Source organism: Amphiprion ocellaris, chromosome 12, assembly GCF_022539595.1.
Source record: "Amphiprion ocellaris isolate individual 3 ecotype Okinawa chromosome 12, ASM2253959v1, whole genome shotgun sequence".
Taxonomy (NCBI): domain Eukaryota; kingdom Metazoa; phylum Chordata; class Actinopteri; family Pomacentridae; genus Amphiprion; species Amphiprion ocellaris.
The window spans coordinates 17,074,462-17,091,568 of NC_072777.1; positions in this window are offsets into that span (position 1 = coordinate 17,074,462).

Sequence of the window (17,107 nt, forward strand, 5' to 3'; positions counted from 1 at the left end):
GTGTCTTATCCTATGATGTTGCACTGTTCCTGAAGTATTTCGTCAAAAATAAGAAATGGCTAACATATTCACTTTTGAACCGGCGCATTAAGCAATTTAGATACAGAGGTTCTGATGCTGCCACAAAGCCAAGTACTGTAAATGCTGATGCATCCAAGCTGACTGGTCAAGCCGTTCAAAACTGGAATTTCTTAAGGCTGCTGCCTGTACTGATAGGTGACAAAATTCAAAATGCAGAAGATGATGTCTGGCAGTTGACTCTGCAGCTGAAAGACATTGTTGACCTGATTTGTGCACAAAATATTTCTGTTCCACAGGTAGCTTATCTTGATGTTCTGATCCAAGAATATTTGGAGTCAAGAAAGCTTTTATTTCCAGACAGCCCATTGAAACCAAAACACCATTTCTTAAGACATTATCCTTCACTAATTTTGAAATTTGGGCCTTTGATCAGACTGTGGACAATGCGCTTTGAAAGTAAGCATGGCTATTTCAAGAGGTGTGCAAGGCATTTGAAAAACTTTAAAAACATCTGCCTAACTTTGTCAGAACGACATCAGCTTTATCAGGCATATTTGTCAGCAGGATCAGGATATGGTCAATGTCTTCAAGTCAAAGACAGTTGTGTTTTTTATCCAAGCCTTTACAGTGATGCAGTCAAAAATGCAGTGAGAGAGTTTGGCTTCTCAGAAAGCAACACAAGTGTATCAACAAACATAGAGTACAAAGGTACATCATACAAGAAGGGGCATTTCCTTGTCTCTAAAAATGATGAGTCTATGGAGTTTGGAGAGCTTCTCATGATTTTAATTCAGAATGATGCTATTTATTTTGTTATTGAGATCTACAAGACAGATTATTTTTCTGAATATCATCTGTATTCAGTAACGAAAAGTACCGTGTTACAGTGCATTAACGTTAAAGACTTAGTAGATTATTATCCATTACCATCATATGTCATTAATGGGCACAAAGTCATTCCACTGAAACACGGAGTGTTGTCAAAATAAGCATACATTGATGATGAAGAAACCACTTCTAAAATATTTTCTCTAGTTTGAAGAAATGTAAAATATAACTGACATTAGAGAGTTCAGTGTAAACGTAACCTATGTAGAAATGGTGTAAAATATAATCTATGGAGTGGTATTTTTGTATTTCTTTCTTATTGTGTGAAATTTCTCATTTCTTTGCAGAAATGGCTGATTCAGAGGAAACATTTCTGCGTACTGCCATCAGTGAGGTGTTGCCTGACCTTCCACAGATCAACAAAAACATTTTAGAAGAAAGTTTACAATCTCTTGGAGTGGAGACATCAGAGGACTTTCAGTTTATTGAAGAAGCTGATTTGTTGTCTTCATTGAAGCCAATTCAGGCCCGGAAACTCCTTGCTGCTTGGAAGCTGAGATGTAAGCGTTTTATTACAGTATTTCTTTACATAGTCATCCTGGAAAAACATAAAAACCAGGGCTGAGTCAGATACTCATTTCAACGAGGACACATACTGGCTGCAGCCATAGGAGCTGCCTGTGCTCCTCTCTTTCACACAGTCACTTGCTTGGCTTAACCTTTGCTCCTGTTGCTCTAATTATTTGTACTTGGTTTTCTTCTACTGGTTTGTATAATACTTGGTGAACATGTTTTGTAGTATATTAAAAAAAAACAACCAAAAAACAATTTAACCACTAAAAAAGGTTGCGTATGAGAACTTAATGAAAAACTTGTTTTGTAAATAGTTCCTTTACTAATGTGACTAAAAACAGCAGAAATATTCCTGCTCTGACTTAACAAAAAAATGAACAAAAAAAGGTAGAGTATGAGAACTTAATGAAAAACTTGTTTTGTAAATGTTTTCTTTACTAATGTGACTAAAAACATCAGAAATATTTATGTTCGGACCTCATTAAAAGTTGTTCTGTAAATAGTTCCTTTACTAATGTGAAACAATAAATATTGCAACTTCAGCTCAATTAATATTGATTTAAGACTTTAAAAAATGTACCAATTTAACCCCACCCATTAAAAAAAAAGTTGACTGAGAACTTTTGCATACTTAGTTCATAGTGTCATTCATGTTCTGACTTAATGAAAAAAAATGTTCTGTATATAGTTAATTTACTAGTGTGACCAAAAACAATAGAACCCAACCCACAGTAGATACAGTTTGAATGGATGAAATGACACAGATACTCATGCTTAATGCAAACTGTTCGCTATGTTTCTGTTAACTGTTTGTGTATTTCTGTTTTTTTGTAGTCCAGAGTCCTGAAACCAGTAGCTCATCTGCAGATGTAACACCAAGACCTTTTGAACACCTGCCCTCTTCTTCACCCACCACAAGTTCAACCTCTTCAAACAGCGGCCATAGTCCAGATGTAGACTGGGTCAACAGTTTTGACATCCCATGGGATAAATTTCCACAGGAACTGATGGACTCACTGGAGAGGGAGAGAAGGCCAAGTCCACGAATGCGAAGGGAGATGATCAGGATTGTGGTTGGTGAAATGAGGCGCAAAAGCACTTGCTTAAGTAGAAGGCACAGTACCGAAGTCGCTAAGAAGATGGTAGCAAAATATCCCCAATCCCTTAAGGATGTAATTGAGGGAGATGTGATTGGAACTGGGTACCACTCTCTTGTAAAGCAGTTGCAGTGTAGGATAGAAAATCTGAAACGCTCTGCCACCCCCAAAATAAGAAAAAGAAAACATCACACTGATACTGATGACACAGATATAATTCCCCCAGAAGAGAGAGCAGCAATCCAAGACACATACGGCTGTGTTAAGTGGGATGTAAAACTTCTCCCACTTGGCGAGAGCCCAGAAAGCCAGCATGAGAAAAACGAAAAAATGAAGAAGATGGCTGAGGGAACTGGGGCAGATCCAGACATGGTCAAAAGTCTAATGAAGATAACCTTTTACAGCCAGCGTAAAGACGTCAACCAAGGGAAAGATGTAAAATGTCTCCATAGAGAGTGGCCATTTTTGTTTGATGAAGTTGGCATGAATGTTCATTTCAAAGAACTAACTGGAAATGGACTGAAAGAGAGTTTTGTGCGCAACATTGATCTGAAAGGGAAAAGGCTCCTGCACTACATGAACACCGTGTGCAAATACAAATGTAAAAGGTTCCTTGAGGATCTGACAAAGTACAAAGTCTTGAGAGGACAGCTGAGTGGATGCTCTGAGGACACAAAAGACATGCTGCTGCTTCTGCTATCCTACTTTGAGGAGAGAGAAGATGCCATGTTCAGCTATGTAGACCACACATGCCTGGGTGGAGAAGTGCAAATGGATCAAGTTCCCCTGACTCCTACCATTATTGTGTGTGGTGAGAAAAGATTTTGTAGTCTTCATTTACCGTATTTTCCGGACTGTAAGCTGCAACTTTTTTCCCAGGATTTGAGACCTGGGGTGATGCGGCTTATTTGTGTTTTTTTGGGGGGTAACAGGCTTTCAGTCACACACACAACCAGCTATTTTTCTTAGTTAATCTTAAAATGGAGGAGCTTTTTTACATTTCCTACATGTTAACTTAATGATTAGGCAATACTCAGTGTTTGTGGATCTAACTGGGCCTCTCAAAGCAGGTTACTTTTAAGTAATGTTTACAAAGTGGTCACCTGCAGCTTACAGTCCAGTGCGGCCTATATGTGTACAAATTTAAGAAATTGTAAGAAATCAGTGGGTGCGGCTTATAGTCCAGAAAATACTGTAATTCTTTTGCTTTCTTTTGTCCACACTTATTTCTGCATTGATGCTCAGCAGTAAAAGTAACTAAAATGACTCTGCTCTGTGAAATGTCATTTTGCTTGTATTTAACTTGTTTTGTGTTTTTCTTTAAGGACAATCCTGCTATTCTGCCAACCGGTTTATGCTGAGTGTGGATCGTGTGATTGTTCAGGACAACATTACCTCCTTTATCTCGGCTATTTCCATGATGTTTGGGAGCTATTATGTCTTCAACATCCATTATCCATTACAACTGGCTTCAACTCTGGAGTTTTTGCAGAGGTATGTCACTTTGCTTCATCAGGTTCACTGAAAAATCTTGTGAAGGAAACAAGTAAAATAGTTTTTGCTGCAATGTTAATGGTTTTAGTTCAATTTTAAGAAGACAACCAATGATAATCACAATGGATCGGATTTATGTAGGGCTTTACGGCGCGTGCCCACCGGTTACTGCAACTCGTTCTTGTCGCGTCCTGGTTTGTAAATGAAAATGTCAGCCGAGTGTGGCTTGTATCGCGCAGTGTTCCTGCGTGTTGTTGGAAACGCTTTACGTCATTAATGGGGCATGTAAAGTGCACTTTAGCCTCACTGTAGATCCATGATTGGTTGACACTGATAATCGCGCACGTGCAAACTGTTTTTGATTGTGGTGGGCGGCACATTTTGATGTTGAACTAGCTGTCTGATTCGCTGGACCTGCAGGGCTCGAGTGATACGCTCACAAACAGAAAAAATTGGTCGCGCCGCACCAGTCAAGTCACCAGATGTGCGTTGATTGTCATAAGCAGTACATGTGGTTCCTGGTTTACTCGCCTGAGTCGTTTGCTGTTTGGTGGGAACAAGGCTTGAGATATATCAGGACACACCTTGCACTTCAGTTGGATCCATTATTCAATAATTTCTCGTTAATCTCTTCAAACACCAACAAGCATTCATCAGTCAATTGTCCTTTATGTGCACATTTTTGGATGTGAGAATAAACACACTCAGACACGGGGAGAACATGTAAACAAGCAGCTAGGATTTAATTGATGACCTTCTCAATGTGCGTGACCGTGCTAAGCTTTACACCACTGTGATGCCCATTTAATTAATCATTGGCTAATACAAGTTACTTTTTATATATATTTCAGGTGTTTTTTCTCCATAAACCCAGAGAAGGGAACCAAAGTGGAGAACAAAGGCACAACCAGGCGTCCTCATGTGAACCCCAGAGTCCTTACCTTGATTCAAGAACTTTCAGATCACGAGTGGTATGATGTCTGAATATGGACTGAAATCAGTAAGGTTGGTGGCATGCGATGACATACTTCGTCGTCGTGACGTTCTGTTTCAAATTTGTCCCTCAGCTCTGCAAAAATTAAACTTAAACCCACATTATGCATTTTCTGCTAATAGCTGTATACGAATCTTAAATAGATGATTGTTGCACATTGCTTCATTTACTAAGAAATACCTCAGCTCATGCAAATTTGGAAGACTTCAGTAAGAGGTAACTTACATATTTAGTGTTTAACTTATTGAGATTGCATGTGGTGACTTTCACATTGTCATTTCATTTTACTGACAAAACACTAATGTATGGGATCTGTCATAATGGACATGCACCAAATAAATTTTCACTTTACTAGTTTTAAGTTTAGCTGAAACATAGCATTTGACAAAAGTTACACATCTGAACATAATGCAGAACATGTAATATTTCATCTTAAATGCACTTCGACATACTGTAAATTGAAGTCAATTTCAGATTACACTGTTTGCAATTGAGTTTTAATACTCCTGTTCCCCATTTTACAGTACCTTGTATGGAAAGTTCAATGTTTGTGCACTGCTTTATCAGTTAAGTGTAAGTGGAAATGGAAACTGTTTTTTTTTTTTTTTTTTTGCATTGACAGTAGCACTTAGTTGTGTTGAACAGAGTGAGATGTTTAATTTACCATTTTGTTACATTGTCAGTACCAATAGATGAGCCAGTGGAGAGCCACTAATGTTTTATTCAAACGAGTAATGTATATTACAAATGTGCTCGTTGAGAACTAATAGCTCTTGGTTGGATCAGTTGGATCTTATATCTTCCAAATACAGTTATTTTTATTATTATTATAATTATTATTAGTTTTGGTGGAGATTAAGCATCTTTGAGATGGCTGTCATGAGAAAGTGTTTTATTTGACATTACTGTATTTAGGAGTTAAGTATTTTGGTGACCTTTGTTAAATAATGTTAAATACAGTAAAAGCATTGACTTTTGACATTGTACTGTTGTACTGTTAATACTGAAAATACAGTAAAGTTAAATTTGCAGAAAACTTTTGTGAAATGACTGTCATTTAATGTATTTTTTACGGTTAAACAATGTTGTGAGTACAAAATTTATCAGTAAAATGTAGTCACATTTTACGCATAAAAGGCATAGAGAACATGTAAACTGTACTGAAAATACTTGTTAAATAATGGGGTGGTTTTAGTAAATACACAGAAAATATCAGTTAAATTAACATTTTGAAAAAGTGTAATGTAGTAATATTTTACGTAAAAAAGCATAGAGAACATGTAAAGTGTACTGAAAAAAATTGTTAAATAACGGCGTGGTATTATTCCACAGAAAATAGCAGTTAAATTAACAGTTTAAAAAAGTAAAAATAACAAGCAGTCAACAGTTTTATTTTGTAAAATATACAGGTCGTTCTTGTAATCTTGTTTACATTTTTACTGTATTTTTTACGGAAATTTTCTGGCAACCACAGCTGCCAAAGTTTTTTCGTAAAAACGACGGAATTTTTTTTACAGTGTGCAAATTATTTTGGCAATTGACAAGCTGGTTTTAGCATGTCAAAAGTGAAGATTTTCTGCTTTTCTCTTTTTTATATCACTGTATTTTTGGCGCTTGGACTGCTGGTTGAAGGAAAAAAAATATTAGACAGCACAGCTTCGGCATAGACAGACTATGATGTTTAATTTAAAAAAAAAAAAAAAAACAAGACTTATGTACTATTCGCACGGGATTAGTGTTACCTGGGGATCTCTGGTAATTTGTGAATTACCCCAGGACGTCTGTGTTTCATTAAGCACATTCACACGGGATAAGCGAAGTCTGTATTTTACTCGAATTTACTGACATTACAGCCCGGATATGATGTCAAACCTGTGCAGGTTGCAACATCCACTGTTGTCACGTCCATGTACAAAGTGGTCGGTCGCTAGGTTGCTACTCGGAAAAAAAAGAAATACAGACACCGGTCATGTGAATAAACATTAAAAACATTAAAAGCCTATGTTGTAACAACGTTTAGGCACTCGCACTGGATTAAGATCACCAACTTCCTCGGCAATTATTACAAATCACCAGAGGTCCCCAGGTAATACTAATCCCGTGCAAATAGGGCTTTACCTGCACAGTGGCTTGGTGGTTATCACTTTCGCCTTGAAGCTAGAAGATTCACGGTTCATGTCCCAGCCTTCCTGGGATCTTTCTGCATGGACTTTGCATGTTCTCCCTGTGCATGCGTGGGTTTTCTCCGGGTACTCCGGCTTCGTCCCACAGTCCAAAAACATGCTCAAGTTAATTGGTAACTCTAAATTGTCTGTAGGTGTGAATGTGAGTGTAACTGTTTGTCTCTATATGTAGCTCTGTGATAGACTGGTGACCTGTCCAGGGTGTCCCATGCCTTCATTGAGGTATTTCCTCGCAGCTGTTAAATGAAGACATCCCAGAATACTATGCAGGTTGCACCTATCAACTGCAGTCACCTTAAATCAAGTTGTACAACCTATAGATCACCTCAAGTCATCCTACAGGTTATCACCTTGGATCCCTGTTCCTATTTGCTTCTCCCAAACTGAGGCTAGGCGCACACTCAGGCCCTCTCTGTCCCTAATATGACCCTGAGAAAGGCAGATGCTGCAAAAGAAGATACATGAGATGGAGGCAAATGCTGTAACAAAAACATGACTTGGTTAAGATTTGATACTGTTTAGTCTGACATTATGTAGTAGACAAGTTGTCTCCATATTGGGCTGTAATCTAAATATGGCATTCCTCCCAACTCAATATATATCCAAAGTTGAAGAGAATCCTCAGAATTGATGCTGCTGGTGCTCACATCACTGTGTTGCTCATTGTATCACTTCTCCTGATATCAGTAAACCTTATTCTCAACCTAAGCCATCTGAGTCTTCAGAGTGTCTCTGAATTTGCCTCCTCGTTTATCTCTCGACATCGTAGAATTCCCTAAGAATGAGGATTAAGCGGCGTATAGATGATGGATGGATGGATGGATGGACTTAGCTGAGACCTTCATAGGAAAAATCTACCTCTATTTTACCTACCATGAGGGTTTATTATTTCTGCTGACTTGTGCCGAGTTCCCAGCATTTTTAAATTTTATTTTCAATGCACCCTTCCCAGCATTTTCAAATTCATCTGTGCTGTATGATTCATACCTTTTTTTCCACATAAAAGCTGATGAATCACATCAAATTTTGCACTGCACAGTGTATGACTGCTCCACAAAACCTTGAGGTAAAAAAAGCTGTATTCTCGTCTATGTTGAGAGATTTCAAGTTATATATGTGATTTTAAAGACTGTGTATTGGCAGAACAGCTGGCATCTGATCCCCAAATTGTTGTACCTGTACCTCGTCATGGTTGATAGCAGTACCTGTGTTTGCTGTCACAAGCTAGGTTAATTGTTTGCAGCTCTTCCATCTGTGGCACTGCCTGACATTTAGACTTAATGAGGGGGTAAAGCTGTGGAACTATGAAACTCATCAGTAGTTACATTCAGTCTGAAAATGCCATCCATTTGACTGCACTATAAAACAAGCATGCAAGGTCAAGATCTTTACATAAGGGCATTTCCAAATCGCATCCTGTACTCAGCAGCGAGACTTGCCTTGGTGGAGAATCCTTGTCACCTTCATAAGAATTATTGTTCTACAGCGCCATTTCATACTCAGCATGTCAAGTGGAGATTGAAATTGAATCCTGGTGGTTGAGACTGTCACAGATCTGCTGCCGTTAAGAAATGTGTGGAAGAGGAGCTGGCTGAGTGACTATTCTAATTTGTGAGATAGTGGGTTATCTGGGAGATCTCTCGCTGCAAATGGGAGATGTAGCAGCAGTGAGTGGTGGGAGAGATGTTGTTTATACTGTGTGTGTGGCTAGTAACAACAACTACTATATTCCTGTGCAGACTGTATGAACAATTTCCCAAGCACAGACAGAGTCATGAATATCTTTTTATTTTAATGTGATTCTAAATGATCTGTATTTTGTAAAGAAGGGGTGGAAGAATTATGAACAATGACAGAGACTTTAAAACTTTTTTATAGTAGCTAACAATTTTGTAGGATAGAAACATCCAAATGAAAAAAATATTTCCACCCTCCCCTCAGCATCCAGCTCTGCGTAGTGGCAGTCTTTCCTTCTCCATCCATCCATCCATCCATCCATCCATCCATCCATCCATCCATCCATCCATCCATCCACCACTTAATCCTCATTAGGGTCACGGGGTGCTGGAGTCTATCCCATGTGACTTTAGATTGTTTTATGCTTGCCACATCCACAAGGTCCACATGGCTCTGTGCAGATGAATTATGTCATTTTAGCAGCCACCCATCCCCACCCCCCACCACCACATGGCCCTTCTCAAGCAGAAAATTTCCGTGTTGTGCACCTCCAAATTTTTCTAACTACGTGGACGGAGACACACCAAAAGCTGGCAGAAGAACAGAGCTCCTGTTCTTCTGCCAGTTTTGCCTAGCAGCAGAAGTTCAGAAATACATGCATTTACACAATTCATTACACAGAGATCACTGTCATAACAGGTTATGAACTATTCATGGCGTGAAATTAAAACTAACTGCTGAAATGCAACTACTAGGTAAAATGCCATGTTGTAAGTGGTGTAAACAATGGCAAACTTCTTCTACTCTACTTTAGTATGAGAGTAGAGTAGGTAGACGTGTGTTTGTGATACGCTGCCCCTGCAGTTTGGGAAAAGACACTGCAAGGAGTATAAAGTCACACACTTTCTCTCGAGCAGATTTCCAAGCGTCTCATTTCTGCGTGGCTTGTTCGTGTGGAAAGCATAACCCAGCCTTGAGGGTAAAGGTCGGGGACACCCTGGACAGGTCACCAGTCTGTCACAGGGCTAAATATAGAGACAAACAATCACACTCGCATTCACACCTATGGACAATTTAGAATCACCAATTAACCTCAGCATGTTTTTAGACTGTGGGAGGAAGCTGGAGTACCTGGAGAAAGTCCCACGCATGCTCAGCGACAACATGTAAACCCATGCAGAAAGATCCCAGGAAAGTGCGAAAATGCCCTCCCCCCTTTCCTTTTCCCTCAGGTGGGCGTAAGTGGACGTGCAGGTGCAGGTCATTGGTTAATTACCTGTCGTGGGGAGTGGTCTACCTGCAATGATTCACTCCTGCATCATAAAAGCCTGGCTCAGGCCACTGCACAACACTGAACCATTGATTAACCTCAGTTAGTCAAACCCAGCCAACACTGAGTGCATTTTGTTATCAGTACTTGCTTCTAACCTGTGTCTCTCCTGTGTTCAGTTTTTGACCACCCCTGCCTGTTCTGCTCATCTACTCTGTTGGACCTTCGGCCTGGATATTGATGTGTACCTCTCCGCTACACCCTGGCCATCGGATCAGCTTGTGGCATTTCCACCTGGGGTGGCTGTGACTCGGGTGGTAGAATGGGTTCTCCACTGATTACAAGGTTGGTGGTTCAATCCCTGGCTCCTCTGCATGTTGAACTGCCCTTGGGCAAGATAGACTTGATCCAACCTAAGCAAGACATCCATCTATCTCTCTGTATGTCTGTCTGATTCTATTGTGTAGGTTATTATTCCGCCAAGGAATGCGGCACAGTTATGTGATGATCGGTGTTGGTTTGTCCATCTGTTTGTCTGTCTGTCTGTTCCCAACATTACTCAAAAACGGACTAACAGATTTGGATCAAATTTTCAGAGAAGGTCAGAAATGACACAAGAACCAGTCAATTAGATTTTGGCAGTGATGCGGATTATCGTCTGGATCCATGGATTTGTTAAAGATTTCTGTATCACTGCGAGATATCAGCACGGCATCACTATGACAAGTGAACACTACGTCCACTTCTTGCTGATGATCACATAATTGTGATCCTACTACATATTGACTGCTGCTGACTTACTGGGACTTATCTGTCGGAAATGATACAAGGAACAATTGTTTAAATTGTGGGGGTGTTTCCAAGGCCCATCGATTCCCCCTGCCCGCTACATATTTAGGTAACGTGATTCAGTATCTGTAGATAATGTACACATGCATAGGACACGCCTGTGCTCAGGGCAAGGTCATTTTGTTTGTTCGTACATCTATATTAAATGGCCACATTCTATGCTGCCGTGATTTCTGATCATCAATAACTAATAAACAAATGCTGAATTTCTAAAAAAAAAAAACAATGCTGCATTTCTGACAATGCCATATGGGGGAATGAACAGCTTTGGCGGAGTACTGCGCTCTCTGAGTGCTTTTCTAGTTAGAGTCCAAGCACTGAATGGTGCGAAGACCCCATTGAAACCCATGGGTTTCTTTTTCTTCTTCTTCTTGTTGATTCTTGAAACTGCTTTTGTGCTTGGCTGCTTAGTGTAATATATCCTCCATCCATTAGTTGTCTGCCTCGAAGTAGTCTGCCCAGTCTGTTTTTCCCATGATTACGTCACATCCCCTATAAACAGTTTGCACACCCAGAATGACAAGCATAGATGTAACAGTGGACACGCTGGCTTTGGTCTGTTAACCAGCAGGAGTGGAGACAGGACTCACCTCCCAGAGATAGCTATTTTAGAGAGAATGAAAAGCAGATTAATGACAAACCACCAATAGAAATGCGTAAACACAAAGAGTCAGGTGCATGCCTGACTCAGACTTCATGACGGTGAACTTTCCCCACTGTGGGATCAATAAAGTTTATCTTATCTTATCTTATGTATTAAGGGAATGTTAGCAACACAGTAATATTAAAATTATCAAAGAAAGCTGCCCAACATTCATGTAATTCCATTGTGTGGTCATGTGAGGTCAGTACCAAAAAACAAAGGAACTAAGTGCAACCTCTCATAACCTCATAACATAATAGATGTATTGAACATACAAACACATGCACACACACTCACATCCTTCCAACTTGATGAAACAAATCTTTGGTACCAAATCACTGTGACATCGTACAATATGAGAGGATGTGGTATAAGCATATGCAAAATCAGTGGAGGAAGAAGTTGTAAAAGACCAGTATTGTTTGCCAAGGGTGTCTCCTCCCTCTGACTGAGAAAAGAATCCACTTAATAAAGCTGAATGGCAATGTGGAGCCTAAATTGAGCCATGCCCCAGCCTCTGACAAGATGAATTCACCTAATAATGAGAGCAGTTGGGATTTATTGGTAACACTGAGGTAAGCCCAATCTCTCAAGGAGAAGGAGCTCTTAATTTTGGCCGAAATCCACTGGCTCACACCCTCTCTATGGATATAGCACCTTTTCACACTTGTCCATATTGCCCTGCCAGTGATGGTAGTTTGTCTGCTGCAGCCTGTTCTGCTGTGTATTTGCAGATTGCAGTGTAAAAAAAAATTAGATATCTGTGGCAGAGAAAAAAAACTCTCTTCTTTTTCGCTCATTTAATCTTTCCACATGTCCCAGGTATCAGAATAGTGGAATAGGGAGAATACACATTTACTTGTTTACTAAATACACACAAAAAATTAAGGGAACACTTAATCATCACAGTATAACACCGATTCAGTTCAGCTTCTGGAATAATTATCTGTCCAGTTAGGAAGCGTAAGTGAATGTGACTTCCCAGCCTCAGTGGGTTAATAATTTTGGTTTTCAAGATTTAAGATTCAAGACCTTTATTTATCACAAACACAACAAGAAAAGCACTCAGAGAGCACAGTGCTCCACCAAGGCTGCTCAGTCGCGTCATTTCCGATGGCTGAAATCTTGAAAAAAGTTGTGGCAGCATCTGTCACTGGAAGTAGTTTGCACTGTTCAAACATAAAAATGTTACCTTACTACAGGTATTTCTTTCAAAAGCTTTATGTTGTTAAAAAGAGATTTGGAAATTTGTGTTTCTTGTGCCTTAATTTGTCATTTTGTAAAGATGTTATTTATTTTTGCTATTTTTAAAATTTTATTATTTGGAAATACCAGAATTTGCACATTATTTTACATTTTTGTCTGTCTGATCACATCATTTCAAAAAGTAAATCGGACATTACAATCAAACAGTAACTCAGTACTTGAGTAGTCTTTTCGCCAAATACTTTTTTACTGTTACTTGAGTAATTTTTTGGATGACTACTTTTTACTTCTACTTGAGTGATATTATTTTGAAGTAACGTTACTTTTACTTGAGTACAATTTTTGGATACTCTGCCCACCTCTGATTACCTGAAGAATACAATGAACACGACAAAAAATGCAGCTGATTACATAATACTGTATGTCCTATTTGACATACTTAAGCTTAATTGTATTCCCAGGGTATATAAGAGGCCATATCATATCATAAGGAGCACATGAAAAGGCCTAGAGTGATTTCCTACTTACATTCAAGCAGTACCACAACTCAGAAATTGTCAGCTCTCACATAATGCAACACAAAAGAATTATGTGAAGCCACAAAGGCAGCCATCTTGGCACTGCTGGAAATTGGCATGAGTGAGAGACAGGTAGTGAAAAAACTGAAGATCTCTGAGCTCATAACACCAAGAAAAAAACAAGCCGAACATGGTACCACTAAATTCCTAGCTGGTCACGGCATGTCTTTCTACCCCACGAGATGACCGTGCACTCATCCATTCCTGTGTCGGTGCCTTAAAAATTATTGTGCATTGTCGAGTAATGTGACTTGTTCGGCAAGGACAGTTCAAAACTGACTTCTTGAAGCTGGTCTAAAGTCACACAAGGCATGGAAGAAGCCTTTCATCAACGAAAGGCAGAGGAAAGCCCCGTTACTCTGTGCTTGGGATCACAAGGATTGGAGTGTTGATGATTGGGCTAAGGTTCTCTTCACTCATGAATCCAACTTTCAGTTGATGCCCACTCCAGTCAAATTACTGGTTAGGAGGAAGCCTGAAGAAGCCTACAAAGCAGTCTTTCTTGCCCCTACAGTAAAACATCCGGGTGGATCAGTGACAGGGGTTGTTTCAGTATGGGTGGAACAAGGCAAATGCAATTGTGTGAAGGGCGACCGAAGCAGGTCATGTAGAGGGCTACTCTTGAAAACAGTCTTCTTCCATCAGCTGGAAAACTCTTCCCTGCCTCCAATTACTGGATTTTACAACAAGACAATGTCCCTTGCCACATGGCAAGCTTAGTTAAAGCCTGGATGGAGAACTAGAACATTAAAACCATGCTTTGGCCTGCTGAATCACCAGATCTAAATCCAATTGAAAACCTGTGGAAAATCATCAAAGTAAATAATATTGGTCCTAACACAGAACTCTGTGGAACTCCATAATAACTCTAGTGTGAGCGGAAGAATAATCATTAACAGGAACAAACTGGAATATGTCTGAAGCTATTAGAAGATCATTGGTGACTTTCACAATTGCTGTCTCTGTACTATGATGAATTCTAAATCCTGTCTGAAACTCCCCATTTCTATGCAAATAATCACAAAATTGGTTTGTAACAGCTTTTATAAGAATTTTAGAAATAAAAGGGAGGTTGGATATGGGTCTATAGTTGGCTAAAACACTTGGATTTAGAGTAGGCTTTTTGAGAAGTGGCTTTATTATAGCAACCTTAAAAGTCTGCAGTACGAAGCCTGTTAATAAAGAGAAGTTGATGATGTCTAATACTGTGGTGCTGATTAAAAGAAAGATTTCCTTGAACAGTCTGGGATGGGAATCTAACAAACATGTTTCTGGTTTAGACGAATTTACAACCAACGTGAGTTCTGCAAGGAAGCAGTCCAAGTGTAAATCTGGTTTTATGGAGGCTTCCAGAGCCACTGCACCTAAACACATGTTCAGGATTTTTTGTCTAATATTCAAAACTTTATTTGTGAAGAAAGTCATGAAATTTTCACTACTGAGGGCTAAAGGAACAGAAGGCTGTACAGAGCGGTGGCTACAGTACTGAAAAGAAACTTGGGGTTGTTCTTGTTTTCCTCGATTAAAGATGAATAAGAGGCAGTTTTTCAGATGACGTGGTTCTGTTGGCTTCCTAATTTAATTTTGGCGACCATTTGAGCATTTTTAACCTGTCAAAAAGTACTTTGTTTGTTTTGGCAACGATGTGTTGCCACGGCAACAGTGTTTTATGAATCGTCAAAATCTTCACACTGTGGCATCGTCCAGACGTGAACACTGAGCTGTCCAATTTCTAGAAAGATATGATAAAGTATCAGGCAATGGTATGTGCAAATGTAATGACAAAAACTTTGTATTGCCAATACAACGCTATGAGTATTTCTAAATTTATGAGTGTGGATGTGTTCAGACCCTGACTGGTGTTCATCATATGAGGTTTGGTCCAGATTGGACCATTTCTTGCTGAGATATAAATAACTCAATTTTCATGGCGAGAAATCGAAATTCGCCACGTCGCCACAGACACGCCCTTTTGTGATGAGACACCATTTTCACTGTGCATCATCATCAACATGTTCAGGCTTATGTCACCATATTTGAGGTGAATATGATAAACCTGCTATGAAAAATACATCAAAATTATGAAAAAATTCTATTTCATGATACCACCAGGTGGCGCTATAACTGTGAATGTATATAACCACATTGATGTTGTCAGGGCCGCACTCTGATCATACATGTAAATTTTCAGGCAGATTGGAGCATGTTCAGCAGAGTTAGACACCACTTCCTGTGTCATGGCGAAGGATCAATATTTCTGGGGGTCGCCATGGCCACGCACTTTGACTTATGTGGAGCATTTTGATAAGTTTTCATCAGGAACAAGTGTTGCATATGCTGAACAAATTTAAGGTCTCTCGGACTTATCCCCGATGAGTTATTAATCTTAAAATATTTACAGCTAATTCAAGATGGCCGACTTCCTGTTGGGTTTAGGGCGTGGTTATCGTTGACTTTTTCGTGTGTCCTGATGTTCTGCATATGCATACAAAATTTTGTAGCTGTAGCTCAAACATCTTGTGAGTTGGGTAAGTAACAACTTTTTTAAACAGCGTAGGGGGCGCTATGGAGCCATTTTGAGACACACATGTTTACACACATGTTTATGGCACAAGTGCCATAAAACATCAAATTTTTCACCAGTTCTGATGTGTGTGCAAAGTTTCACGTGTTTTGGGGTATGTTTAGGCCGCCAAATTTGAGTTTCAAAAGACCGAAAAAGAGTGAAAAATAATAATAAGAAACCCACGCATTTCAATAGGGTCTTCGCACCTTTGGTGCTCGGACCCTAATAAGACTGAGTTCTAGACAAACAGGGTCATGACAAAACACAACACAGACAATAACATGAATGTGCAAAGTGCCAAGCAATGAAGTCAAAATGTAAAAACCCTAAGAACAAGAACAAGTCCTAAAAGATGATATTTCCATAGTGTTTAAGAGACGTTTGAAGTCCTCCAGGGGAACCAAGTGGGACAGCTTCAGACTCTGCTGTAGTGAGTTCCAGGTTGAGAGAGCAGAGTCAGAAAAAAGCTGTCTTGCCGAGCTCTGTGCGGACTGAGGGGACGGTGAAAGTAATGAAGTCCTGGGAACGAAGACTATGACTGAATTGTTTACGTGACATGAAAGAGGATAAACATGTGAGCAGCAGACCAAGGATGGATTTATAAATGAAATGATGCCAGTGGAGAAGTCTGCGCGTGGACAGTGATGACCAGGGAGTACAAAGTGCAGTGGTGTGTGAGAGGTTTACAGTCCGTTATAAATCTAAGTGCTCCATGATAAACAGCATCCAACAGTTTGAGAGAGTGGGTTGGGGCATTCATGTAAACAATATCTCCACAATCAACAACAGGCAAGAAGGTGGCAGCAACAAGCCATTTCCTGGCATTAAAAGAAAAACAGGATTTGTTCCTGATAAAGAAACCAAACTTTAATTTCAGTTTCTTTAAAAGTTTTTCGATGTGGGTTTTAAAACAGAGGCTATCATCAGTTATGATGCCGAAGTATTTGAGGAGGCCACAAACTCAATAACAGTACCTTGTGCAGTTGTAATACCACGGAGAACTTCTGGCACCTTCTTTTTTTACCGGAAAACAGCATAACTTTTGTTTTGTCAGCATTTAACACTAGTCTAAGGTTTAACAGATGTGACTGAATGATGCCAAATGCTGACTGAAGATATTCAAACACA